At 42.5% G+C, this 27,749-nt stretch overlaps 1 long non-coding RNA gene across 3 annotated transcripts; it reads left to right on the top strand.

Moving 5' to 3' along the window:
- The first annotated feature begins 70 nt into the window (after positions 1-70).
- LOC129010295 (uncharacterized) lies at positions 71-27,524 on the top strand. Of its 3 annotated transcripts, XR_008492968.2 has the most exons (4): positions 71-332; positions 3,492-3,607; positions 21,665-21,816; positions 25,376-27,523. It is a non-coding gene; the product is annotated as an uncharacterized LOC129010295 (long non-coding RNA). The 3 variants fall into 3 exon arrangements; XR_008492966.2 differs by having other exon boundaries at positions 21,665-27,524; XR_008492967.1 differs by having other exon boundaries at positions 3,496-3,607; positions 21,665-27,514.
- The last annotated feature ends 225 nt before the right edge of the window (positions 27,525-27,749 follow it).

The following is a 27,749-nucleotide window of genomic DNA, read 5'->3' as shown; positions in this document are numbered from 1 at the left end:
CGTCCTTACGAGGGGCGGGAGTTTAAAGTGGGCTCCGGGGCGACGGCGCGGCAAGGGGCGTGGCCGGCGCAGCGGGGTGGCGGTGCCCACCTGCCCACCCTCAGCATCTTCCTTGTCTTGTCTTTGCTTTTCTTTCCTCACTTCCCCTCCCTGCCCCAGGATGTGGGGAGGAGAGGAAGTAGCAGGGGGCACCTGTTTTCTGCACAGTGGACGCCCAATAAATGCTATTGACTGAATGATGTGCAGATCTGAAGCCAAAACCGAAATCCCCAGCTGCTTTAACAGAAGGCCAACGCAGCTCTGTTCCCCATACGCCCTGCCTGGCAAAAGACGTAAGTTTATTCCCCAGATTGGTCATACTGACCTATTCCTCTTTAAAACAAATGTCTGCAACGATTTCGATAGCTTGGATTCAGGACCTCGTCTCTGATAAATGAGAGAATTGTGGATGGGCACGGTGCTGTATGTTTCAACCTGATGGGCCAGCGTTATTGGAGTCAGACTGTCTGGGTTACAGTCTTCGTTCTGCCCCGTGATAGCTGTGTGACCTCAGGAAAGTAACTTAACCCATTGGGTACATCCATTGTTTCACCTATAAAATGACAATAACTCAGATACATATAAAGTACCTAACAAAGTTCCCTATCTTCAGTAAATATCAGCTATTATCATTATTAACTCTAATAGAAATGAATACAAATTCCTTAAAGGGAAAGACTATCTGATTTTTCATAGCGTTCTCCTGGCTCGTAGTACAGACTCACTAAATGTTTTGTGAGGTGACTTCAAGCCAGGAATTAAAGCTCCATTTTAAATTCACTTAATATTTGTAGGGGAGCCTAGCCTGTGCCAAGTCCTTTGTTAAGTTCCAGGGATACAAACATGTGGGAGACAGTCTAACCAGGCAGATGGATTATAATAAATTAATTACAATATAGCGGGAATGTTCACAGAGGAATACAGGTGCCATAGAGTCCCAGAGGATGCTGGGATGCTGGTTAAAAGTCTTGCCTAAGGCCGGGCACGGTGGCTTACACCTGTAAACCCAGCACTTTGGGAGGCCGACATGGGCAGATCACGAGGTCAGGAGTTCAAGACCAGCCTAACATGGTGAAACCCTGTCTCTACTACAAATACAAAGATTAGCCGGGTGTGGTGGCACATGCCTGTAAATCTCAGCTACTCGAGAGGCTGAGGCAGGAGGATCGCTTGAACCTGGGAGGTGGAGGTTGCAGTGGGCCGAGATAGCACCACTGCACTCCAGCCTGGGCGACAGAGTAAGAATCTGTCTCAAAAAAAAAAAAAAAAACAGACTTTCCTAAAACCATACCGTTGTGTTTACATAAAAATTTGAACCAGAATCAAGGATTTGGCAGGTTTTTGAACATGACCTTTGAGGCAATGGTGGGTTCTATCATTCAGGATGCAAAATATACAGCATTCTCCATTTGAAAATTAGCTACGCTAGCCATGTGCTGAGAGGATAATTAATTCTTGGGTAAATAAAGGCATTTTTGAGTTGACTTCTACAAGTACTGCTTCTCTACCAGCCTGTGCTGTCTTGGTTCAGTGTCCATCCTAATAAAAAGCCAGAATTGGGGAAAAGGGAACTATCAAGTAGCCAAAAGATGTACTCCTGCTTATTTCTGTGCTGACACTAGACTCCAGCCTTAGGACACTTGTAAGAGACAGAAAATGGACCTTGACACCTAGAAACTGGCCTAGAAGCTATGATACTCAACAGCTGGGCCTTTGCATTCTCCTGTTAAACACAGTTGTATAGAACACCAATATCGCACAAGGCCACTCTATAAACTATGAAATGAGACAAAAAACAAGGCGACTCAGTAATCTTGTCTAAGTGCTGACAAAAACAAGGTCATTGTGCAAACCCCCAAAATACCAAACATCTCCCCATCCTGTCTGATAGGATTGTCTGCTGCTGCTTTACCAGTTACGGTTTTAGCCCTGTTCTTGTCTTCCTGCCTAGAGATGAGGTTCATTAAGAATCTCTAATCATAGAATTGTCCCTGCTTCCTGACAATATCCAATGTAGAAAAAAAGAAGTCCTGCTTCCTTAAATCCCAACCAAAATCACCTATTATGAACCTAAATCCTGTAAGTTCTTTTCTAACACTCACTTACTGAGATACCTCATGGTTCCTCGTAGTGTGCATTCTGCCTTATAATGTTATAGATTATGTGATCTATCAATTATTTCAACAAGCACTATTGAGTATCACCTTAAGAGCTCCAGCCATGAGAAATTACCTGTTGGGTACAATGTACACTATTTGGGTGATGGTTACACTAAAAGCCCAGACTTCACCACCACCCAATATATCCATGTAACAAAAATGCACTTGTACCCCCAATCTGTTTTTAAAGTGCCAGCCACTCTTCTAAATGTTTGAGAGACAGCAGTGAACAAGAGAGAGAGGAAAAATCAAGTGGGAGGAGATACATCAAAACAAATACAATCAGATAATTTTAGATACAAGTGCAATGGGAAAAAATAAGTCACTGGAATAGGAGACTAGGGGTAGAGGGAGAGGTGCTATTCTAGATGTAAGGTTGGTGCAAACGTAATCACAGTTTTTGCTATTACTTTTAATGGCCAAAACTGCGATTACTTTTGCACTAACCTAATAGGATTGTCACAGAAGGGCCTCTGAAGAAAGGATATTTTTGTGAGGTGTGGTTGATGTAAAGAAATCAGACATTGGCTGGGCACGGTGGCTAACGCCTGTAATCCCAGAACTTTGGGAGGCCGAGGAGGGTGGATCACAAGGTCAGGAGATCAAGTCCATCCTGGCTAACACGGTGAAACCCCGTCTCTACTAAAAATACAAAAAATTAGCCAGGTGTGGTGGTGGGCGCCTATAGTCCCAGCTACTTGTGAGGCTGAGGCAGGAGAATGGAATGAACCTGGCAGGCGGAGCTTGCAGTGAGCCGAGATCGCACCACTGCACTCCAGCCTGGGTGACACAGCGAGACTCTTGTCTCAAAAAAATAAATAAATAAATCAGACATGGGAAGATCCAAGGAAAGAGGATTCCAGGCAAAGAGAATGACAAGAACAGCGGTCCTGAGGCAGGAACGTGCTGGGTGTGTTTCATAAACAGGAGGGGAAAAAAAAAAAAAGCCAGAATTCAAAGGCCCATCTGTGGAGTAGAGATGGGGAGGGTGCAGATTTCAGAGAGGAGGGTCAGAACATACACCTTGGAAAGGAGTTAAAATTTTATTCAAAGGGCAAGCAAGGTCATTTGGTAAGACAGAGTATGAAAAGTTCCTAGTAAAATGTCAGGCATATAGTAAGTACCCAATAAATGTTAGTTCTCTTCCTAATGTGGAATGAAATAGCAAGTCTATGTTTTATAGACAACAGTTAATTGCATGTGGATGTTTTTTAAAACAATGAGTCAAAAGAGAATCATTAATACATGCCTCATTTCCTGAGTGGTCAATTTTATTTTCTCTCCCTGTGTCAGTTAGATCACACCACTTAGCTGTCATTTTCAGTCTTCCAACCAGAACTGATCTGGCATGAAGGAGAGAGAAGAGGTGTATGAGTGAAATTCATCTGACAAGAAAAAGAAAGCAAGAGGTAGGAGAATATAACCTGAGTAAGTCTAAGTTTTCATGACTTTTCTTCCCACAAAGGGCTCCCCACAAAAAGTTTGGCAGCCTAGATTTTCTTTTTGCTTTTCTCTTTTTCCCTGTTGACATGCTGTAGGATGGCTGCCTCAGCACCCGGTAGCAAGTTGATACATAACCATACATAACCATACCCACCAACAGAAAAGAGAAAAGAGGCTCTTCCCCACACTGTGTCACTTTTTTTTTTTTTTTTTGAAACGGAGTTTCGCTTTTGTTACCCAGGCAGGCTGGAGTGCGGTGGAGGGATCTTGGCTCGCTGCAACCTCTGCCTCCCAGTTTCAAGTGATTCTCCTGCCTCAGCCTCTCCAGTAGCTGGGATTACAGGTATGCGCCACCACGCCCAGCTAATTTTGTATTTTTAGTAGTGATGGGGTTTCACCATGTTGGCCAGGGTGGTCTTGAACTCCTGACCTCAGGTGATCCGCTTGCCTCGGCCTCCCAAAGTGCTGGGATTACAGGCGTCAGCCATGGCGCCGGCCTGTGTCACTTTTAAATCCAGGTGGCACCCAGAGCACTTCCTCTCCCATTGCATTAGCCAAGATTTCATTGGCCTTTTCTTGATCCAATTACTGGAAATTGGTTATAATTGGCTCTAGTAAGTTACAGTTTACCCCTGAGTCATGATGGAAGTGCAGGATAGACACCTGAAAAAATTGGGGCTCTGCTGGCAAGAAAAGGAGTGTAATGAATAACTGTTTAATCATTAGTTGTATATCAAAAGTTGTCAGAATCGAAGTGGAGTCACTTTATTAAAACCCTGACAAATAGAGGCTGGGAAGGCCATGAAGGAAATGTTCCCATGTACATATGGCTGATTACAAAAACAACCAGAAAAGGGTGCAAAACTCACAATCCTTTTTTTTTTTTTTTTTTTTTTTTGAGATGGAGTTTCACTCTTCTCACCCAGGCTGGAGTGCAATGGCGCAATCTCACCTCACTGCAACCTCTGCCTCCTGAGTTCAAGAGATTCTCCTGCCTCAGCCTCCTGCGTAGCTGGGATCATAGGCGTGTGCCACCATGCCCAGCTAATTTTTGTATTTTTAGTAGAGACAGGGTTTCGCCATGTTGTTCAGGCTGGTCTCCAACTCCTGACCTCAGGCGATCTGCCCACCTTAGCCTCCCAAAGTGCTGGGATTACAGGCATGAGCCACCGCACCCGGCCAAAACTCACAATCTTGCACAAAGGGTACTGCACTCTTATACAAAAAAAAAATTTTTCTGCAAGGACATCTGCCCAGCAACTGCCTATCGAACCTGACTGGCATAACCCTTGTTATTGATCCTTGTAGCCAAGGACAATTGTCTCAAAACAATTATGTAATCCTCCTTGTTTATTCTTTAAAAACCATTATCTTCCTTTACTTCCCCGAATACACTCACCATATTCCATTGCAATGCTTACTCCCAAATAAATATTATTTTCTTTTAGAGAACCTCTCTTCCCATTATTTAGGGTTTTTCAGTAGTGATAAAAATTACAAATGTGCCCCAATATCCAGTTCTCCTTTGGGTTAGACTGCCCTAACGCTTTGAAGATGGGCATGGACATGTGACTAGTTTTGGCCAATGAAATGTAATTAAAGGTTAAATATGACTTTGAGATTCTGGACTGCTGGGAGTTAGGAGGTAGGAATGCAAGAGGTTTATTGGGGGTGATGCCTGAAAGATATAGGGAGCACGGAGTGGGAGGGGATCAGGAGTAGGCAGGGAAAGCCTTCAGACTGCATTGCACATCTGACACCCTTGAGGGGGAAATACAAAGACAGGTAAATTCAAAGTGAGCAGAAAGAAGCTTAGACTGTGGTGCAGCTCTGAGAAAGTCTTGGCCAAGGCCAGTGGGAATCTCAAAGGCAGATTGCCTGGAGGGGAGTCCCATGTTGGGCAGACATGACTAGGCCGTAGTAATTCCACCAGGCTGTGAGCTGCCCAGAGCTCAGCTTCAACACAGCAGCAGATTCCAAAGGTGCCAACAGCTGGAGGCTGTCAGCCAACTTCACTCCTCACAACAGAGCATCTTCAAGGGTGGTAGAGAAGAAGTACTTGATTACAAGAGTAATAAAGATTCTGCAGGCCAGAGGCCGTGGCTCATGCCTGTAATCCCAGCACTCTGGGAGACCAAGGCTGGGAGACCATTTGAAGACAGGAGTTCAAGATCGGCCTGGCCAACATGGTAAAACCCCATTTCTACTAAAAATACAAAAATTAGCCAGGCATGGTGGTGCATGCCTGTAGTCCCAGCTACTTGGGAGGCTGAGGCAGGAGACTTGCTTGAACCCAGGAGGTGGAGGTTGCAGTGAGCCAAGATCATGCCACTGCAGTCTAGCCTGGGCTACAGAGTAAGATCTATACACCCACCCCAAAAAAAGGTTCCACAGTAAGATAGATTCTAGATTCTCCAGCTGCAATGACCCCAGAAGCACATGTGGAGGTGTTGGCTCCTCCATCAGCCTGCACCCCTGAGTCACTGCATGGCGTGGGGTGGAGGACCTCACCCACACCCACACTGAACCTGCAACATGAATGAGAAAGAAACGTTTGTGATCTGTAAGCCACCTGAGATGTTAGGGTTGTGTTATCATAACATACCATATTTTAGCACAGCACAGTATAGCATAGCACAGCATAGTATAGCATAGTACAGTATAGCATAGCATAGCACATTATAGCATAGCATAGCATAGCACAGTTGCAGCAACTAACTGTGTCTGCTACAGTATACATTTCCAAATATATGGGCCTACAACTGATAATAGTGTTTTCTTGTGGCGATTGTAATCCCTTTTATATCTGTGGATGTGCCTCCTTTTGCCTTCCCATAGTGTTTATTTGCACTTTTTCCTTCTTGATTAGTCTTGCTATAGATTTGTTCATTTTACTGGAGTTTTCAGAGTCCAATTTTTTTTTTAACCATTTCCCTCTTTTTCTGTTTTGTTTTCAATTTCATTTATTTCCAGTCCTTCCTTTTCCTATTGTCTTCTTTCTAATTTCTTTGGGTTTACCCTGATATTATTTTTTACAACTCCTTGAGTTAAATACCAAATTCATTTAAGCCTTCTTTTTTCTTCGGAATATTGCTTAAATTGCATCCAGATAGTTTGGATATTTATTATTTTCATTGTCCTTCAGTTATAAATTCCTTATAATTTTCATTGCCTATTAACCCATGAATTATCTAGAACTTTTAAGTTTCCAAGTAAATTTATTTTTCAAATGTGTTAATAGTTTTACTCTTGATTTTTAAGTTGTCTTGGAGAGAGTTATCATTAAGAAAGTGATTCTTTGAAATGCATTGGGAATTCCATTGTCATTCTCCTAGTGTTTAATATTTGAAGATGTTTCAAAACACTTTCTTATAGCATATGCTACTTATTCAGTTCATAAATAACATATTTTTACAGACAGCATTGAATATATGTATTTGTATCTGTCTGATTAGACTGTTAGTTCCTTGATGGTAGAGATAGTGTCCTGCAATTTCCTTGCTGCACTAAATAGCACATAAAAGTTCTCTGTGTGAGTGTAAATGTGGGAAGGAATACAAAGAGAGAAAAGGAGGGAGAAACGAAGAGAGGGAGAGAATCATTGTAAAAGACTTTTTTTTTGTTTTAGCCCAACTGCCATTATTAATCCTAGGGCTGGATTTCAAGACAATTCACATAATCTTTCTGAAAATAATAATAATGAAAATATTTTGACTACTTACCATGGATCAGGCCCAGTGCTAACTGCTTTGCATGAATTATCTCATTTAATCCTCATGAAAACCCAAAAGGTAGGTTCTATCATTACAGTAACTTTACAGATAGAAAAGAAGAACCATGGGCTCATTCAGCTTCCTTTTCCTCTTCTGGTCAAGTGAAACTATGTCTTGTTGAGACCTAAATGTCCACTGTCACTGTCATGTCAGATATTTTTCTCATCATTCTGAAGAGAGTAGCAAATGTCATTCTTCACTAGAGGCAGAAAATTCTTTCACGTTTATATGAATGAATGAATGAATGAATGCTACATTCATCATTTAATATTATATTGTGTTTTGTTAACGACATTGTAGCTTACACACCATCTTAATACTTAGGAAGCACTATTTGTAAGGCAATGTGCTGGGTGCTACAGAATTTTTAAAGAAGAGTTAGATCTGATGAATGGCTTCAAGGAATCTCTAATGCAGTAAGGGAAAAATGACATGTATGACACAAGCAACCATAAAACAGTCAGTCTGTGATGAATGCATTAAGATGGTATTTTAGATACTGTTACAGTATTGCTAGCAATCCATCCCAATATTCAGTAACTTACAATAACAAGCATTTATTCTCATGCTCACAGATCTGCAGGTGGATCAACTGTGGGTCAGTTCATCTGGGCTGGGCTCAGCTGGGTGGCTCTGCTTTGGACTGAGGTTGGCTGGGCTTGGATCCTAGCTCTGAGTTGTTTGTCCTGGGGCTGAAGAGGCAGTGGCTACACAGGGCATGTGCTTCTCATCGTGAATCACCAGAATGCAAGATCCAAGCCAAACTGTGACAACATATTTAAGGCTCTTATTACATCTGCTAATGTTTCATCGACCAAAGCAAGTCACTTGGCCAAGTCTAACATCATTGGTTTAGGGAATTGTACTTTGTCCACAGTGGAAGAGGGAAAGGAGTAAATATTGGTTGAACAATAATTCAAATTATCACAAATGAATACAAAGTGCTTTAAGTGTTTTAGGAAAGAGATTAGCAAACGATGGCCTACAGGCAAATTCGACCCACCATTTGTTTTTGAAAATAATGTTTTATTGGAAACCAGCCACATCTGCTCATTTACATACTATCTATTTCTGCTTCTATATTACAGCAGCAGAGTTGAGTAGCTGCAACAGTCACTGTATGGCCAACAAAACCAAAAATATTCACTATCTGGCCCTTTACAGAAAAGTCTGCTGATCCTGCTTAAGGAAATACAAGAAGGAAACAGTCTGACAACACGGAAGTTCCATATCCATACCCGTGCACATGCACCCTAAGGACAGCCTACCCCCTGCTACTCTCCAGACCCTCTTCCAACACATTTAGCAGGGGAAAGAGACACACAAACATTTATTTTCTGGCTGACATGAATTATATCATCCTGTCTTAAAAGACAAAAATGTCTCTAGCTAGTTTGGGGTTTTAATAACATAAGTGTCCTCCATTATGTATCAGCCAGGATACCTGGGATACAAACAACAGAAACTGACTCTGGCTGATGTAACCAGGAAAGGGATTAACTATAAGCCTGTTGGGTGGTCCACAGACGATAGGAAGGTTGGGGAACCAGACCTGGGATGCCATGAAGAAGCCAGGGAGGCTGGGCAAAAGGAACACACAGCTAGCATGCACTGTGCCTATCCCCCAGTGCCACACTACTGCCACTGCCCCTACCCCACACTGCTGCTGTCACAAACCCAACCCCAACCACGTGCCTCTCTCTCGAGGTTCAAAGTCCCAGAAGGAAAGGTCCAAGGTCAAATGCTGTATGGGGTCAGAGAGAGTTGCTGTCCTCCCTTTAGTTGAGAGAGGGATGGAGGAGCTCTGCCTTCCATTGTGACCTAAACACTAACCCCAACCAATTTTTCCAGAAGTTGTAAGAAGCCTGATTTTCTGAGTAGTTTGAAAAGGCAGTTATCCAGTCTGAGGTGTATAATATTTGATTTAAGAACATTGAATCCAATGCTTTTACTTGCAAGTGAGGAAAACAGAGGCCCAAAGAGGTCTGGCTCACAGTTCTTTTATGAGTTCTCAGAGCAAGAACTTAAACTCATGGCTTATTGTTTCTTGTCCATCTCTTTAGATGGTTCTGCCCCTTTCATCCTGAAAGAGAGAATAGAGCAATGTCACTCCCTGCCTGTCCTCCTTCCTTGCCGATAATATTCTTCCTTCAGGAGAATGAGAGGTTGAGGTTTGTGGGTGGATCTTTTGGCCTCAAATAACCACCAGACTTGAGAGGCAGCTCTGGCCCTGGAAACCTAGAGAGCTGGCTGAGGGGTCCAGAGGAGCTGGCTGGGGAGGCAGGTACTTAGCGGGCAGCACCCACCATAGGTAAGAACGAAGGACAATCATGGTTTTCTCCTGGCTCCTGGCTGCAAGCACATCTACCTGGAGCTGAAGCCTGTCCTCAGTGGCTGCCATGTTCCCCACCCAACCCCACGCTGATCCCTGGCTTCCAGGGCATTGAGACCTCTCTGGTTCCCTGGTTCCCTCCCTTTCTCCCTCAGGTTGGCCAAGAGCTGACCAGAGTTTGTAAAAGAAACTTTACTAGGAAACCAGAAGACAACAGCACCCACAGCACTAAGCCTTCAGCATAGAGAAGGGTAAATTTACACAGCTGCTAGCTGACTAGACTAGATTACCAGGCACCAAAAAATGTCTGTTCCCAGGCAGCGGCCAATTTGCTCCTGCTCCTCCTCTGAAAGCCTCTCTGCTTGGCAGGAGTAGCTCAAACAGGAAGCCCAGCTCCTTCCACAGTCCTGATCCAGCAGATGGGCATGCCCGGGAGACTTCTTCCACATCCCCCTCCTGCCTGCGAACCCACTGACTCTTTGGAAGAAATGTGGTATAAGCAAAGCAGAAATGGGTTGGCTTATGTAACTGAAAAGTACAGAAGTAAGGACGCCTTCAGTTGTGCTTGGACAAGATATGAAAGCCATCGGGACTTAGTTTCACTCCATTTCTAGGCTCAGCCTCACTCTCGGGTCCCATACGGCAGGCACCTCCTGGTAGCACCAGGCTCTCCACCTTGTGGTGGTAAGACAGCCACAGCAGCTCCTCATGTGATCTTAAGTTCAAAGCCAACAGGAAAGACCATGCATCAGTTCCTGTAGTCCCTGCTAAATACCTGACAGGACTTCTGATTGAGCCTGATTTCCTTACATGCCTGTCCCTGAACTAGTCACTGAGGACGAGAGGATGTGGCAATACGGCCAGGCTTGCTCCATCAGCCTTCCAGCCAGACTTCCTGGACTAAGAGTGAGGCGGGGAAGAGCAGCATCCAAGCAAGCACCCTTTCCCTTTCCATGCCTTGCACTAAAGAGCGGCTTTCAGAATGTAAACTGACCAAGTCACCACCCCCTCCTTTTCCTTGGACTCTTCAATAGCTTCCCATTGCTTTTATGATACAAATACAAGTCTTTCACGGGGCCTACAAACCCCTGCTTGGTCTGACTTCTGTCCGCCTCTCCTACTTCTACTTCTTTCAGCTCCTACACTCCTTTTATCACCTTCTTTCAGCTCCTCGTACTGCGGGGCCCTCCCCACCACTGAGCCTTTGCAAAAGCTGTTCCCTCTGCCTAGAATACCCTTCCCTCCCCTCTTTGCCTAATTAATTTCTGCTTAGCCTTCAGGCTTTACTCAAGTGTTGCTTCTTCACAGAGCCTTGTTTCAACCTCCCTGATGAGGCTAAATTTCCCTATTAGAGAACCTGTTGATCCTCAAAGCAGTTGTCACAGTTGCACTTTCATGTTTGTATATGATTCTGAGATGTGCTTCTCTCTCTCCCTCTAGACTATCCCTCATTAGGGCAGAGATCAGGCCTGGTTTTGCTTCATTGTTGTTTGTCAACCTCAAATAATCAAAAGGGTCAGAATCTAGTTTGTTTGTTGATTTTTTTATTTTTAGAGACAGGGTCTCACTCTGTCACCCAGGCTAGAGTGCAGTGGCACAATCATAACTCACTGCAGCCTCAAACTCCTGGGATCCTCCCATGTCAGCCTCCCAAGTAGCTAAGAATACAGGTGTATACCTCCATGCCTGGGTAATGATTTTTTGGTTTTTTGGTTTTGTTTTTTTTTTCCTTTTTTGTGGAGACAGAGGTCTCATTATGTTGTCCAGGTTGGTCTCGAATTCCTGGCCTCAAGTGATCCTCCCACCTCCGCCTCCTAAAGTGCCAGGATTGCAGGCATGAGCCACCATGCCTGGCCAGAAGCTAGTTTGAAGAGAGTTGAATTCAAGTGCAAAAGTTGAAGATGGTCACTTGGGAAGCACAGATTCCAAAGAATGGAAGTCAGTGTTCTGAAGTGTAGAAGTTTGGGATTGTTTACATAGACAAGGTTTAGGGAAGCTTAGCAGAATTTCGACATTTTTCTACATAAGGCCGAATGCAGAGTTACAATGATCTGATTAGTCGAGGTGGTCTTTTCCTTTCAGGAAAGGTACATTTAACATTCCACACTGAAGATGTAACAGTCATGGACTCTCTTGTACCATCTGGTCTGAGTTAGGTACAAGAGAAAAATGGAGGGGCTTAATCTACAACAAAGATCAGTGATTGGAAGGGAAGGAATTCTGGTCTCTGGTCTCTTCTAATCATTTACAGAACAAGAACAATGCAGAAGAGAGTTGATCTATAATCTAAGAAGCGTAAGTTGCAAATATGCTACATGACTCAGTTTCCAGGATTTAACTTCTCCCTTGGCAAAATACATTTAAAGGGTCCTGAAAATTTCTTTTCTTTTGCAATTACAGCACCTTCATTGTCCAAGTGTATTGGCAATTCATGGAGATCAGTCAAACCTTTATACTAGGATCTCAAAAATGTGGCTAACACAGCCAGAATGTCAATATCATGTCTAAGTTTAGCTGCTAATTGACCTATCAAATGGCCTTGTTGCCATGACTAACTAAACAATATACATGAATGGTTAAGATTAAATTACTTGGAAAAGAGGGAGGGAACTGGAAGGTGAAAAGGAAACATGTAATCATTATCTAAAGCAAAAGGAATTTGGACTCCCGCACCAGTAACCTGGACTCAAAAGGGATTTCTAAAGGAAGTGATTTTCAAATCCAGGACCCTTTAGTAGAGAAGAATCTGCCAGGCTTCAGAGAGATAATGAGGACATCATTTTCTGATTTTAAATGATACAACAGATGTTTTTTAAAAAAAAAAAAAAAAGATTAATTAAACTACTACAGCGTTTTGTAGCTTGAAGATCTTGCGGTGTGATTTCAGATAGTGTCTCAGGCTGGAAATGTCCTAGATTGAGGCTGCATTCTGAATCCCCATTTCTTGCAGATTCAATCCACCCACCTTGAGTTTCTCCAGCTTCACCCACAACTGGCTGCTGCTAACCCCACCATGAATCAGACTTCTCCCTGTGTTTAATTTGCAGAAATTTCATTTTCTAAATGCCTTAGTGATGACCCTGGTGAACACTCACATTATGTTTAAGATAGAACAGGGCAGGAAATTGAAGGCTTATGACATTGGAGCCAGACAGACATGGAGTCAACTCCCTGCCCTGCCATTTATAGCTAAATAACCTAAAGTCTCCTAACCTCTTTAAGCCCAGGGATGGACATAGTCTATACAGCAGACAGAACACAGACTCTGCGCTATAGTGCCTGAGTCCAAATCCTAACTTCACTTAAGCCCAGGGGATGGAGAGTCTATACAGCAAACAGAACGCAGACTCCAGCCATGGTGCCTGGGTCCAAATCCTAACTTCACCACCACTTACAAGCAAGTTACTTAATCACTGTGTATCTGTTTCTATCTTTTCTTTTCTCTTTTCTTTACTCCTTTCTTTTTCTTTTATCTTTCTTTCCTTCTTTCTTTTTTCTTCCTTCCCTCCTTCCTTCCTTTCTCTCTCCTTCTTTCTCTTTCCCTTCTCTCTTTCCTCCCTTTCTTCTTTCCTTCCTTCTTCCTTCTTTCCTCTCTCTCTTTCTCCTTCCTTTCTCCTTCCTTCTCCTTCCTTTCTCCTTCCTTCCTTCCTTCCTTTCTTTCTTTCTTCCTTTCTTCCTTTCTTTTCTTTCCCTCACAGGGTCTTCCTATGTTGCCCAGGCTGCAGTGTGTTCAGCTCACTGCAGCCTCAACCTCCTGGGCTCAAGCCGTCCTCCCACCTCAGTCTCCTGAGGAGCTGGGACTACAGGCATGCACCACCACACCTAGCTAATTTTTGTGTTTTTTGTATAGATGGAGGTCTCACTATATTGCCCAGGCTGGTCTCAAACTCCTGGGCTCAAGCGATCCTCCCACCTCGACCTTCCCAAATGCTGGGATTATAGATGAAAGCCACTGCTCCCAGCCTCTCAGTTTCTTTATTTGTAAAAAAGAAAAAGAATAATATGATCATCCCTCAGTATTTGCAAGGAATTGGTTGCAGGAACCACCCCCAACCATTCCCCATGTACCTAAATCCACGCACACTCAAGTCCCACAGTCTGCCCTGCAGAATCTGCTTATATGAGTTTTGCATCCCTTGAATACTGTATTTTCCACTGGGGCTGGGTCGAAAAAAATCCACATATCAGTGGACCTGAGCAGTTCAAGCCTGTGTTGTTGAGGATCATAAAAGGGTTCATATGAGAATTAAATGGGTTAATATAAGCAAATCACTTCAGTGTCAAGCACGTTAGGCACCATGTGACAGTTTTAGTATAGTAGTAGTCATGTTATTGTCATTATCATCTAAGTTTTGTATGGGAATTAAATGAGATCATAAAGCACATCACAAACAGTAAGGATTCAATCAATGGTAGTAATTACATATGCACAGCTTCAGAAAAAATGAAAGCAGAGGATGCTTATTCTTATTTATTTAACAAGAAATATTTTTAGTGAGTCATTATAAAATGCTGGATTCTGTGCCAGCTGCCAACCATAGGGAAGTACAGACAGGAGCCCAATCCTCAACAAACCCTCAGGCTGGCCGGGAAACAAATGTGCCCTAAGATGTGTCAGGCTCTGTGATCCAGGTTTAGGTCGGATTCAACGGAGGCCTATGGGATGGGTAGGTGGCCAGGCCGTGAAGATCACAGAGGGCTCCCTAAAGGAAGTGACGCTTGAGCTGAATCTTTAAATATGAGTAGTGCTAGTCAGATGGAGACGACAAGGAAGGCATTCAGGAGAGGAAGCAACCACACCCCATGCTGATGCCAAGTGCTTTTTCTGTCTTAACATGTCTGATCACATCATTCTACTTTATGTCCAATCTTGGCTTCCCAAGAAGATAAAGGCGAGGCTTTCCAGCAGACATTCAAAGCCTTGTCCCAACCCAACCCTAACCTCTGGCCTTGTCCCCACCCGACCCATCTCTGGCCACTCCTCGTCATGAGCACTGTGTTCCAAGCTCGCCACATGGACTCCCACCACCATACCTTTGCTCATGCAGGTGGTCCTGCCAGGCACGTTTTCATCCCCTCCTCCACCCAGCATGTTCATACTCCACCTTCAAGGCCCATCAAGTGCTGCCTTTTAAACAAGGCTTCTATATGCCTGAGAAGAATTCCTCTTCCCTCCATACCTTACCACATTGTATCATTATATCTTGTTTAGATCCCTCTGTATCCCACCAACTAAAATATAAACTCCACAAGATCAGGGTTTTACTTGATTTTGCATTCCCAGAGCTCAGTCAAACATGTGGTAAGCATGGGTAACCTCCCATGGACTTGAGCTATTATTTCTCTGGTGGATGCTGAGCAAATGTTCATTGAGTCAGGAAGTCAGTACAAGTAGAACTTGTTTGAGGAAGGAGTCAATAAACCAGATCAGAGATTGTTCAAAGCAATTTTGTGCAGCATTTCCTGACTTTCTCTCTCCTTAGTTTCCTGAATACAGGCTTTTGAAATGTACAGCCAATAAGAAAAAAGTAATTGGAACAAATTACTTTGTTCCAATTGGAGTCCCACATCCCCTTGAAACACATAGTCCTGGTATATGGGCTTCTCTTGCCATCCAGTGAGCACTCATTGGCTATTAGAGATTGTGACCTAGATTTCCCTGGACAATAAATCAGAAACAATTTCTACCTATTGGCACGGAATGAAATTCTTATTCTCTATAGCTTGCCAGGGACATACATGAGATCAATTTGGGCTCTGCTACTAGAAGTGGGGACTTGGCCCTCAGCTCCCCACAGTGAATGGTGCTAAGAGCTGCTTCAGTGTCACTAGGAATGAACCACACCTTCTAGGATAAGGCCTATGACAGCAAAAGTAGGATAAGGCCAAGCAATAGCTCTATATTACAAAGCCCCAGGGACACCATTCAGATTTTATTTTACATACGTGCCACCCCGGGAGCATGTGGAGTACAATGAAAATGTACCCCTTGGACTTATGCAACACAGAAACACTGGTCTGGTGAAACTGGTTCAGTAGTTCTCAGCTTTTAATAAGCATCAGAATTAGATGAGTTTCTTAATAAAAGTGCATTCCTAGGCCTCAGCCTCAGAGAGTCACATTTAGTAACTTTGATATGGGCCTACAAATCTGCATCTTAAATTAGGATGCCCACAGGTGATACAAATGCAAGTCTCCTTGGGATCATTTGTTGATCAACACTGACCTAGCAAGTACATTGTTATAGGAACACTATGATATTGGGGGAACCAGCCCCTGATAATTCAACATAGGTTCTTTTCTATTTTTCCTAAGTGTCGGCCAGTCTGAGAAATAAAGGGAAAGAGTATAAAAGAGAGAAATTTTAAAGCTGGGTGTCCAGGGGAGACATCACATGTCAGCAGGTTCTGTGATGCCCCCCAAGCCGCAAAACCAGCAAGTTTTTATTAGTAATTTTCAAAGGGGAGGGAGTGTACGAATAGGGTGTGGGTCACAGAGATCTCATGCTTCACAAGGCAATAAAATATCACAAGGCAAATGGGGGCAGAGTGAGATCACAGGACTGGGGCAAAATTAAAATTGCTAATGAAGTTTCTGGCACGCATTGTCATTGATAACATCTTATCAGGAGACAGGGTTTGAGAGCAGACAACCAGTCTGACTAAAATTTACTAAGCAGGAATTTCCTCGTCCTAATAGGCCTGGGAGCGCTATGAGAGACCGGGGCTTATTTCATCCCTTATCATCAACAGTATAAGACAGACATTCCTAGAGCAGCCATTTTAGAGACCTCCCACTAGGAATGCATTCTTTTTCTCAGGGCTGTTCCTTGCTGAGAAAAAGAATTCAGTGATATTTCTCCTATTTGCTTTTGTAAGAAGAGAAATATGGCTCTGTTCCACCTGGCTCTCAGGCAGTCACACCCAATGGTTATCTCCCTTGTTCCCTGAACATCACTGTTATCCTGTTCTTTTTTCAAGGTGCCCAGATTTCATATTGTTTAAACACACATGCTTTACGAACAATTTGTGCAGTTAACACAATCATCATTAAATAGGGTCCTGAGGCAACATACATCCTCGGCTTACAAAGATGATGGAATTAAGAGATTAAAGACAGGCATAGGAAATCACAAGAGTATTGATTGGGGAAGTGATAAATGTCCATGAAATCTTCACAATTTATGTTCAGAGATTGCAGTAAAGACAGGCGTAAGAAATTATAAAAGTATTAATTTGGGGAACTAATAAATGTCCATGAAATCTTCACAATTTATGTTCTTCTGCCATGGCTTCAGCCAGTCCCTCTGTTCGGGGTCCCTGACTTCCCGCAACATCTCTCCCTTTCTTTTTATATAAATGTGCCATGGCGATAAAGGCTTGTTCGTTCTCTCGATTTTAACGCAGGATTCTTTGACTGGTCCGGCACACTAAAGATAAGCCAATTAAACAGAGAAACATAATTCCAAAATTTACTACAGTGGAGCCCCCAATAGACTTAATCCAAGTTGTGGGGTTTAGTCCAGAAAGATTTTCTGCCACCTGATCTAATGCCTCAGCTCCAGGCACAATGGATAAATGAGCTTGAGAGGCTTCAAAAATTTGTTTCTTTAATTTAGTTATGTCCAATGATAAATTATCTTCCCTACCTAGAAGGTGTCCTTTGACCATTTCCCATGAATGATCAGTTTCATTATAGGAATATGGGGTGATACAGAAATCAGAAGTATTCCAATAACACTGCATTTGCATGCGATGTTCAAGACTCACTACCCAATCTCCAAGCCAAATAACAGACCGTCTTAAATCATTAATTTGATTAGCAAATTTTTGATCAATGCCTTGTTGAGAATTCCACATTTGGGTGGAATTGGCTTGCCAATCATTAACAAAATGAGCCGTTTGAAAAGATTGGTGTAATGCCATTCCAGCAGTGGTGGCCAGTGCAGTGACTGTAATTAGGCTCATGATCACAGCGATTAAAGTGAAAACAAATCTCTTAGATCTTTTTAGAATTTGCTGTAACACTTCATTAATCAAATGTATTGAGGGGGAGGATTCCCAAAGTCTGGGCAAAGTTACCAGAATCCAGATTCCTTCTCGAGCTCGAACTAACATTACACTTTTCCCAGAGTCAAAATGGGAGTTAATACAAGTGTATAAATGACAATTAATGCATTGGACAGTTTGATTGTTCATCCAAATTTTGATATTTCCCACTAACAGCATGTAAGGAGGCTTAACACAACTCTGTAGGGGAACAGTCAGGTTGGAAGTAAGCAAAGCAGAATGTCTGTATTTATGTTGATACTGAGGGAGAGTGACGGTATTGGGGACAACAGACAGAATAGTTTCCCCTTCCCATACTCGCAGTCCAGACATGGCAATAGCCAATTTCCAAAGTTCTGGGTGTTCTGGGCTCAGAATGGGGAGTATCATATGAGGCCTCGGGGGGTAATCCCTTTATCTTCCCATTTTAAGGGAAAGAATGAGTTGAACCTCCTATGCAAAGTAGAATGATGATTCTTGTTCTCCTGATAAGAAATAAAATAAGCAGCCTCCAGGCATTCCTTTCCGCCAGAGGAGCAATTGTTTTTTAAATAGCCCTTTGGTGCCCAGTCTATTACTAAACCATATGAGTCATTTTTTAATATTACTGCATGTGAGTTAACACAATCTTCCCAAATTAAAGTTTTAGATGGGCCCTCAAAATTTTTAGGGCATGGTTTTCTTGCAGGTTTATATTGAAAGTATGGGGTATCTCCCATTACTCCCCTTTTCATTTGTTTTAAACAAAAAAGGGAGAGGCCGGAGACTAAATGTCCTGGTTCCTCTGTAGCTGATCTCTCCAGAAGATAAGCAGCCCAGACTTGAGTTTGTAGATGGATACAACCAGGTGCATGTCCGAGGCACAGAGAGGGGTATTTATAACCCATGGTAACATTAAATGCAGTGCCTTCTTCTCCTGGTTGAGTGGGGCAATGGTCATCTGTAGCTCCAGGCATCCACACACTATCATTAGTGTAGATTTGTGCAGGAGCATCCATCCAGGTAAGAGGTCAAATAAGTGGAGGAAAAGGCACATAAGCCCAATAAGAATAATTTTGTGTAGCAGGTAAATCAGTGTGAGAGGAAACTGGTGAGACAGAAAGTATAAAGAGGAGAATCATTAAATAAAACATAGTGTAAGTGAGATTCAGTGCTGAAGGAGGAAGAGAAGAACAGAGGGATGATATTTTCAGGCTAATAGAAATGGTGAGATTTTTAGGTTTGTAAGGAGAAAAAGAAAGGTAGTCAGGAGAAGTGGGATTAGTTAGATGGGTCTCCATTGCCATCAGGGAGGATTGAATCAGACCCATTGTGATTTGGCGTGCCAGCTTCTAAGGAGTTGACACAGATCTCACCACGTCTGAGGGTGGTCTCTGATACGGACATCCTTTCTCTGTGGTTTTCGTTGTCAGTATTCACCCAAAGCTTAAGTCTCCTGGTGGGTACCCAGACAGGGGATTGATGATCTCCTGGTGAAATACAAGCATATCCTCTCCCCCACATTATAACTGTGCCAGGTTCCCAGGTATTGGTTTGGGAGTTTTTCCATTACACTGACTTGCCTTCGTTTAGGGAGAATTTTTTGCCTGTATAATGGTGTTTGGCTGCAGTTAGATTATTATCTTTAGGAACATTAAAAAAATTTAAAGTAAACAATGCCAAATGTAATTGGGAGTGGGGGGTAGTTAAATTATGTTTTTGTTGTTCAGACTGTTTGGACAATTGGGTTTTTAAAGTGCGATTGGCCCATTCCACCACAGCCTGTCCCTGAGGATTGTAAGGGATTCTAGTAATATGGGAAATTCCCCACTGTTGCATAAATAAATCAAAAGCCTTACTAACATATCCAGGGGTGTTGTCTGTCTTTATTTAATATGGAAGCCCCATAACTGCAAAGCAAGAATACAGATGTTTTTTAACATGGGCCGTGCCTTCCCCTGTTTGGTAAGTAGCCCAGATAAAACCTGAGAAGGTACCTACAGAGACCTGCACATATGACAGTCTGCCAAAGGAGCTAACATGGGTCACATCCATTTGCCATAAATCATTAGGAGTTAGGCCTCTGGGATTAATGCCAGGTTCCTGATTTGGAAGTACAAAAACTTGGCACTGAGGGCAGTGGATGATAAGCTTAGCCTGTTTCCAGGTAAGAGCAAATTTATCTTTTAATCCAGCAGCATTGACATGAGTGAGATTATGGAACTCCTGAGCTTCTTGGGTTGCAAAAGAGACCAAACAGTCGACTTTATGGTTACCAGCAGACAGGTGTCCTGGTAAAGTGGTATGAGATCTAATATGCATAATATAGAAAGGGTGTCTATGTTGGTGAACCGACTGTTGTAACCTTGAAAATAAAGAAGCCAATTCAGAATTATCAATGTTTGATAGTAGCAGTTTCTATATTTTTAGTGGTATGTAAAACATAAGCAGAATCAGAGACAATATTTAAAGGTTTGGGGAAATCCTGTGAGGCAGTAATCACAGCAATTAACCCTGCCTTTTGAGCAGAGGTATAAGAGGTAGAAATAAGCTTGTCTGTAGGACCTACATAACCAGCATTGCCATTACTGGAGCCATCAGTGAACACTGTAATGGCCTCAGGAATGGGCTGATCTTTGGTTAATCGAGGGACTACCCAAGACGTCATTTTTATAAAATCAAACAAGTTGTCCTTTGGATAATGATTGTCAATAATGCCAATGAAATCAGCCAAGTGAATTTGCCACAGTATGGAATGTTGAAAGGCGGCTTGAACTTCCAGTCAATTTAAAGGAACTACAATTAAATTCAGATGGAATCCGGAAATTTTAAGTATTCTGCACCATATCTGTCCAATTAGAGTGGACATTTGATCTAGATAAACAGACAAAGTTTTTGACACAGAATGAGGAAGAAAACACCACTCCACTAAATCATTATGTTGAACTATTAGCCCAGTAGGGGAGTGTAATGAAGCGAAAACCAGAAGCTGAAAAGGCTGAAACGGCTGTACTCCAGATAACTGGGCAGTCTGGATTCTTTCCTCTACAAATTCTGGTTTTAGTAAAGCCTCAGGGGTCAAAGTCCTGGGACTGCGGAGATGGGAATCTCCCTGCAGTGTAGAGAACAAGTTAGACAGCGCATAGGTCAGAATGCCTAAAGTAGGTCTTAAATATTTAATGTTACCCAAAAGTTTTTGGAAGTCATTTAAAGTTTTTAAAGAATCTCTCCTAATTTGAAGTTTTTGAGGTTGAATACGTTGTTTATCGACCACCATTCCTAAATATTGAACAGGAGTGGTCTGTTGAATTTTATCCTGAGCAATGTGTAATCCAGCCTCTGTAACACAGTGGCTCAAACTTTGATAACAGTCAATTAATTCTTTATCAGTGGGGACAGCAATTAAAATATCATCAATATAATGAAGAATATATGTTGGGAGCAAAATCTGGCCATAAGCTGGCCCCAAGACTGGACATAAACAAAATCTCTGCAGCACTGTAACATGTTCATAATGGCCCTAATGTGCTGCAAAGTTGTGGGTTTATGGGAATGAGGGCAAGGAACACCTGGCCCGCCCAGGGCGGAAAACCGCTTAAAGTCATTCTTAAGCCACAAACAATAGCACGAGCGATCTGTGCCTTAAGGGCATGTTCCTGCTGCAGTTAACTAGCCCAATCTATTCCTTTAATTCGGCCCATCCCTTCATTTCCCATAAGTGATACTTTTAGTTAATTTAATATCTATAGAAACAATGCTAATGACTGGTTTGCTGTTAATAAATACATGAGTAAATCTCTGTTCGGGGCTCTCAGCTCTGAAGGTGGTGAGACCCCTGATTTCCCACTTCACACCTCTGTATTTCTGTGTGTGTGTCTTTAATTCCTCTAGCGCCACTGGGTTAGGGTCTCCCCGACCGAGCTGGTCTCAGCAAGTGGCGTCCATCGTGGGGGCTCGAATCCAGGTCAAAGGATCGCTGGAGCGACGGTTGGAATGGAAAACTAGCTGGAGGACACCCGAGTACTCTAAAAGCAATCCCCGTGGTGAGTAAGAAGGGGAGCTCAGAAGCGTCAGGGTAACAATGGGACAGGTATGGTGTCTGGTTCGTTTCACCTTGGAACTTTATCACACTGATAATGAGGAGGAACAAGAGTATAGCGAAGTAACAGAAGAGGTTACAGAGCGTGTTTATTTACCAGCTAAAGCTAAAGCAGCAAAGGAAGGAAAGGTTCATCCCTACCCTTCTGCACCCCCTCCTTATTATTTTGAAGAAAAAGACCCTCCAGATCTTTCTTTTCTGGAGGCCACTGGGCAAAAAGTAGTTGCCCCAGTGACTGTTCGAGCAGCGCCTCCTGTGAGGGCTCTTAGTTCTATTCAGGCAGGAATTCAGCAAGCTAGATGAGAGGGTGATTTAGAGGCTTGGCAGTTTCCTGTTAGAATACACCCCCCAGATCAACAGGGAAATATTATAGCTACGTTTGAGCCTTTTCCTTTTAAATTCAGGAAAGCACATTTAGTTGATTATATCAAGGCCTGTGATGGTATCGGAGGTAATCTGCATAAAGCTACTTCGTTGGCACAGGCAATGGCAGGACTGAGAGTGGATAAAGGAAATACTCCATTTCCTGGAGCTTGTTTCAACTGTGGGAAGCATGGTCATACTAAAAAAGAATGTAGAAAAAATCAGCGAGTCAGGCCGCCAGATAGGGAAAAAAAGAAAACTGTTGAGCCTGAAATATGTCCAAAATGTAAAAAAGGAAAACATTGGGCTAGTCAGTGTTACTCTAAGTTTGATAAAGAAGGCAACCCGATTTTGGGAAACACCATGAGGGGCCCGTCCCAGGCCCTGTTCTAAACCGGGGCATTTCCAGCTCAGGCCATTCCCTCACCCCTGTACAATGTCTGTTCCCTGCCACAGCTGGTAGTGCTGCAGTAGATTTATGCTGCACAAAAGCTGTGAGGCTTCTGCCTGGGGAACCCCTGCAAAAGGTCCCAACAGGAGTCTGTGGACCCTTGCCAGCAGGGACAATAGGATTACTTTTAGGAAGGTCTAGTGTAAGTTTAAAAGGGGTACAAATACATACAGGAGTCATTGATTCAGATTACAATGGGGAAATTCAAATTGTTGTATCTACGTCTGTTCCCTGGAAAGCAGAGCCAGGAGAGCGCATAGCACAGCTCCCGATTGTGCGGTATGTGGGAATGGGAAAAAGTGAAATTAAACCAACAGGAGGATTTGGAAGCACAAATAAACAAGGCAAAGCAGCTTATTGGGTAAATCAAATTACTGATAAACGTCCTACCTGTGAAATAACTATTCAAGGAAAGAAATTTAAAGGTTTGGTAGATACAGAAGCAGACATTTCAATCATTTCTCTACAGCACTGGCCATCCCATGGCCAATTCAACCTGCTCAGTTTAACATAGTTGGAGTTGGTAAAGCCGCTGAAGTATATCAAAGTAGTTATATTTTGCATTGTGAGGGGCCCAGTTAACAACCTGGGACTATTCAACCAATTATAACTTCTGTGCCTATAAATTTATGGGGAAGAGATTTATTACAACAATGGGGAGTATGATTTCTAATTCCAGAACAATTATATAGCCCTCAAAGTCAACATACAATGCATGAAATGGGGTATGTCCCTGGTATGGGACTAGAAAAAAATTTGCAAGGTTTGAAGGAACCGCTTCAAGGAGAAAAACAAAGTTCCTGCCAAAGATTAGGAAATAATTTTTGATGGCAGCCATTGTTAAGGCTCCAGAACCTATACCTTTAAAATGGTTAACAGATAGGCCAATTTGGATAGAACAATGGCAGCTAAGTAAAGAGAAACTGGAGGCTTTAGAGAAATTAGTTACTGAACAATTAGAAAATGGGCACATAGCTCCAACATTTTCCCCTTGGAATTCTCCAGTTTTCGTAATTAAGAAAAAATAGGTAAATAGAGACTGTTAACTGACTTAAGAGCCATCAATTCAGCTATACAACCTATGGGAGCATTAGGGCCAGGATTGCCTTCTCCTGCTATAATTTCAAAAAGTTTACTTTTAATAGTCATAGATTTAAAAGACTGTTTCTTTACTATCCCTTTAGCTGAGCAAGACTGAATGGTTTGCATTTACAATTCCTGCAGTAAACAACCTGCAGCCTGCTAAGCATTATCATTGGAAAGTGTTGCCACAGGGCATGTCAAACAGCCCAACAATTTGCCAGACTTATGTGGGGCAAGCAATTGAACCACTCGTAAAAAATTTTCACAGTGTTACATTATTCACTATATGGATGATATACTTTGTGCTGCCCCCACTCGAGAAATATTACTCCAATGTTATGATCACTTGGAAAATTTGATATCTTGCGCTGGTTTAATTATAGCTCCTGACAAAATTCAGACAACTACTCCTTACTCCTACTTGGGGACCTTAGTAAATGACACTACCACTGTGCCACAGAAAGTAACCATACATAGGGAGCAACTAAAAACATTAAATGACTTTCAAAAATTACTAGGGGATATTAATTGGATACAACCTGCTCTAGGCATTCCTACCTATGTCATGAGCAATCTGTTTTCTATCCTTAGAGGAAATCCTAGTCTCACTAACCGTCGGCCATTAACAAAGGAGGCTGAGGCAGTTACAACTGATTGAGAAGCAAGTCCATAAAGCTCAGATAAATAGAATAGATCCAGAGAAGACTCTAGATTTGCTAATTTTTTTCAACTCAGCATTCACCTACTGGTGTTATTATCCAAGAACAGGACTTAGTAGAGTGGCTTTTTCTTCCACATACTAATTCGCGGACTCCAACTCCTTATTTAGATTAAATCGCTACTATGATAGGGATTGGGAGAACTCGGATTGTTAAATTACATGGATATGATCCTGGAAAAATTGTTGTCCCTTTCACGAAGGCACAAATATAGCAAGCTTTTATAAATAGTCTTACTTGGCAAACCCATTTAGTTGACTTTGTGGATATTCTCGACAATCATTTTCTTAAAATGAAGCTGTTTCAGTTTTTGAAATTAACTAATTGGATTCTCCCTAAAATAGCTAAATTTAAACCAATTGAAGGTGTTGAGAATGTTTTTACAGATGGGTCTAGTAATGGTAAAGCTTATTCTGGCTCAAAAAGTAAAGTTTTCCAGACGTCCTATATGTCAGCTCAAAAAGTGGAGCTTGTAGCTATAATTGAGGTATTGACTGCTTTTGATGTGCCTATTAATGTGATTTCTGATTCTTCATACGTGGTTCACTACACACAGTTAATTGAAAATTCTCAGTTATGATTTCATACAGATGAACAACTGATGACTTTATTTACCCAACTGCAAACAGCAGTTAGGAGTAGAATGCACCCTTTTTACATCACTCACATTAGGGCTCATACAACTCTTCCAGGACCTTTGACTGAAGGGAATCAAATGGCTGATCACCTAGTTGCTAATGCAATATCTAATGCTAGACTCTTTCACAATTTAACCCATGTTAATGCCTCTGGTCTCAAACGCAGATACAGCATTACCTGGAAAGAAGCTAAAGCTATTATCCAGCAATGCCCAACTTGCCAAATGGTACATTCCTCATCTTTTACAGGAGGAGTTAATCCTCGAGGACTGGAACCTAACTCTCTTTGGCAAATGGATGTCACACATGTTCCCTCATTTGGGAGACTGGCTAATGTACATGTATGTGTGGACACCTTTTCTCACTTTGTCTGGGCTACATGCCAATCAGGAGAGTCTTCTGCCTGTGTTAAACGTCATCTTTTACAGTGTTTTGCAGTGATGGGCATTCCAGCTTCTATTAAAACAGATAATGCCCCAGGCTATACTAGCCAAGCTCTAGCTACTTTTCTCTGTGTGGAATATTAAACACATTACTGGTATCCCATACAATTCTCAAGGACAAGCCATAGTGGAAAGAATGAATCTCTCCCTAAAACAGCAGTTGCAAAAGCAGAAAGGGAGAGACAGAGAATATGGAACCCCACAGATGCAACTGAACCTAGCATTATTAACTTTAAATTTTTTGAGCCTGCCCAAAGGCCAGATGTTTTCAGCAGCTGAACAGCATCTACAGAAACCAGCTGCAAAGACAAAAACAGGACAACTGATTTGGTGGAGAGATCTGATAACAGAAAGTTGGGAATTAGGTAAAATAATAACTTGGGGTAGAGGTTATGCTTGTATTTCTCCAGGCCAAAATCAACAGCTGATTTGGAAACCATCAAGACACCTGAAACCTTATCATGAGCCAGATGTCGAGGAAGAGACTCCAGGAGGATCCCAAGGACCCCCCAGTTGCAGCCATGTCGAGACTGACGCTGAGGAGGACCCCAACTGTCACAAGAAACACCCGTCGAACATAGCCACCCACCTGTGGACAGATCAAGAAGCTGTCACAGATGGCGGAAGAAAACCTGAGGAGAGCCAGACAAACAGTCACATGAATAATTTAATCGTAGCCATGATAGCGGTTATCACCACTGCCATGAGTATTCCTTCAATAAGGACTGGTAATAATGCCTGGATGCAATCACTCTATGACACAGTTACACATGCTTTCTGATCTCAGTATTTACCATAATAAATCTGCTCCTATAATTGAGGCATACCACCCTCAAAAGCCTATTTGTAAACAGGATTGGACCCAATTAGAAAAAATGAATGTACTTGTTTAGGAAGATTGCTTTGCAGAACAGGCAGAGGTGCTGCACAATGATTCCTAAGGAATGATTATTAATTGGTCCCCTAAGGGGATGTTTAGCTTGATTTGCACCTCTCAGTCTGCATGCCATGGTCACACTATGTTCAGATGATCTGAACAAAATGGTCAGATGGTAGAAATGATAAGAAGTATGGCAAAAGTTCCTGTTATCTGGAACCATGATGGTATAGTGGCATCTCAACATCAAATGATATGGCCCACTCTAGGAGCTAAACATAAGGATCTGTGGAAACTATTAAATGCAAACTTTGGGAAAGAATAAAAAAGCACCTAGAAGGACACTACAAACTTGTTTTTGGATACAGCAAAATTAAAGAACAAACGTTTAAAGCATCCCAGGGACACCTGACCTTAATGCCAGGAACTGGAGTGCTTAAAGGAGCTACAGACAAATGAGCAGCTAGTAACCCATTAAAATGGATAAAAACACTTGGAAGCTCTGTGATTTCAATGATGACTGTGCTTTTAATATATGTTGTTTGTATAGTCTGCAGATGCAGATCCCGACTCCTGCGAGTAGCTCACCGTGACAAAGCTGCCCTTGCTTTTATCGATTTGCACATCAGAGAAGGGGGACATGTTGGGAGCAAGCCCCCCAAAATCTGGCCATAAACTGGCCCCAAGCCTGGCCATAAACAAAATCTCTGCAGCACTGTAACACGTTCATAATGGCCCTAACACCCATGCGCAAAGTTGTGGGTTTATGGGAATGAGAGCAAGGAACACCTGGCCCGCCCAGGGCAGAAAACTGCTTAAAGGCATTCTTAAGCCACAAACAATAGTTCCAGTGATTTGTGCCTTAAGGGCATGTTCCTGCTGCAGTTAACTAGCCCAACCTATTCCTTTAATTTGGCCCATCCCTTCGTTTTCCATAAGGGATACTTTTAGTTAATTTAATATCTATAGAAACAATGCTAATGACTGGTTTGCTGTTAATAAACACGTGGGTAAATCTCTGTTTGGGGCTTACAGCTCTGAAGGCTGTGAGACCCCTGATTTCCCACTTCACACCTCTATATTTCTGTGTGTGTGTCTGTAATTCCTCTAGCACTCCTGGGTTAGGGTCTCCTCGACTGAGCTGGTCTCAGCAAATATAGGCCTGGGGAAATTGGGCTTGAACTGGTGAAAGCACTTGCCCAACAGAAAGCTGGCAGATTGTAGGGCTATTTAGCATTCCCTGAGGAAGTACTTTCCATTGATAACAAGCTGCAGGCTCCTGATTATTGATACATGGTACAGT

Source organism: Pongo pygmaeus, chromosome 10 (assembly GCF_028885625.2).
Source record: "Pongo pygmaeus isolate AG05252 chromosome 10, NHGRI_mPonPyg2-v2.0_pri, whole genome shotgun sequence".
Taxonomy (NCBI): domain Eukaryota; kingdom Metazoa; phylum Chordata; class Mammalia; order Primates; family Hominidae; genus Pongo; species Pongo pygmaeus.
The sequence above is the reverse complement of the archived record's forward strand: the minus strand, read 5'-3'. Positions and strand labels throughout refer to the sequence as shown.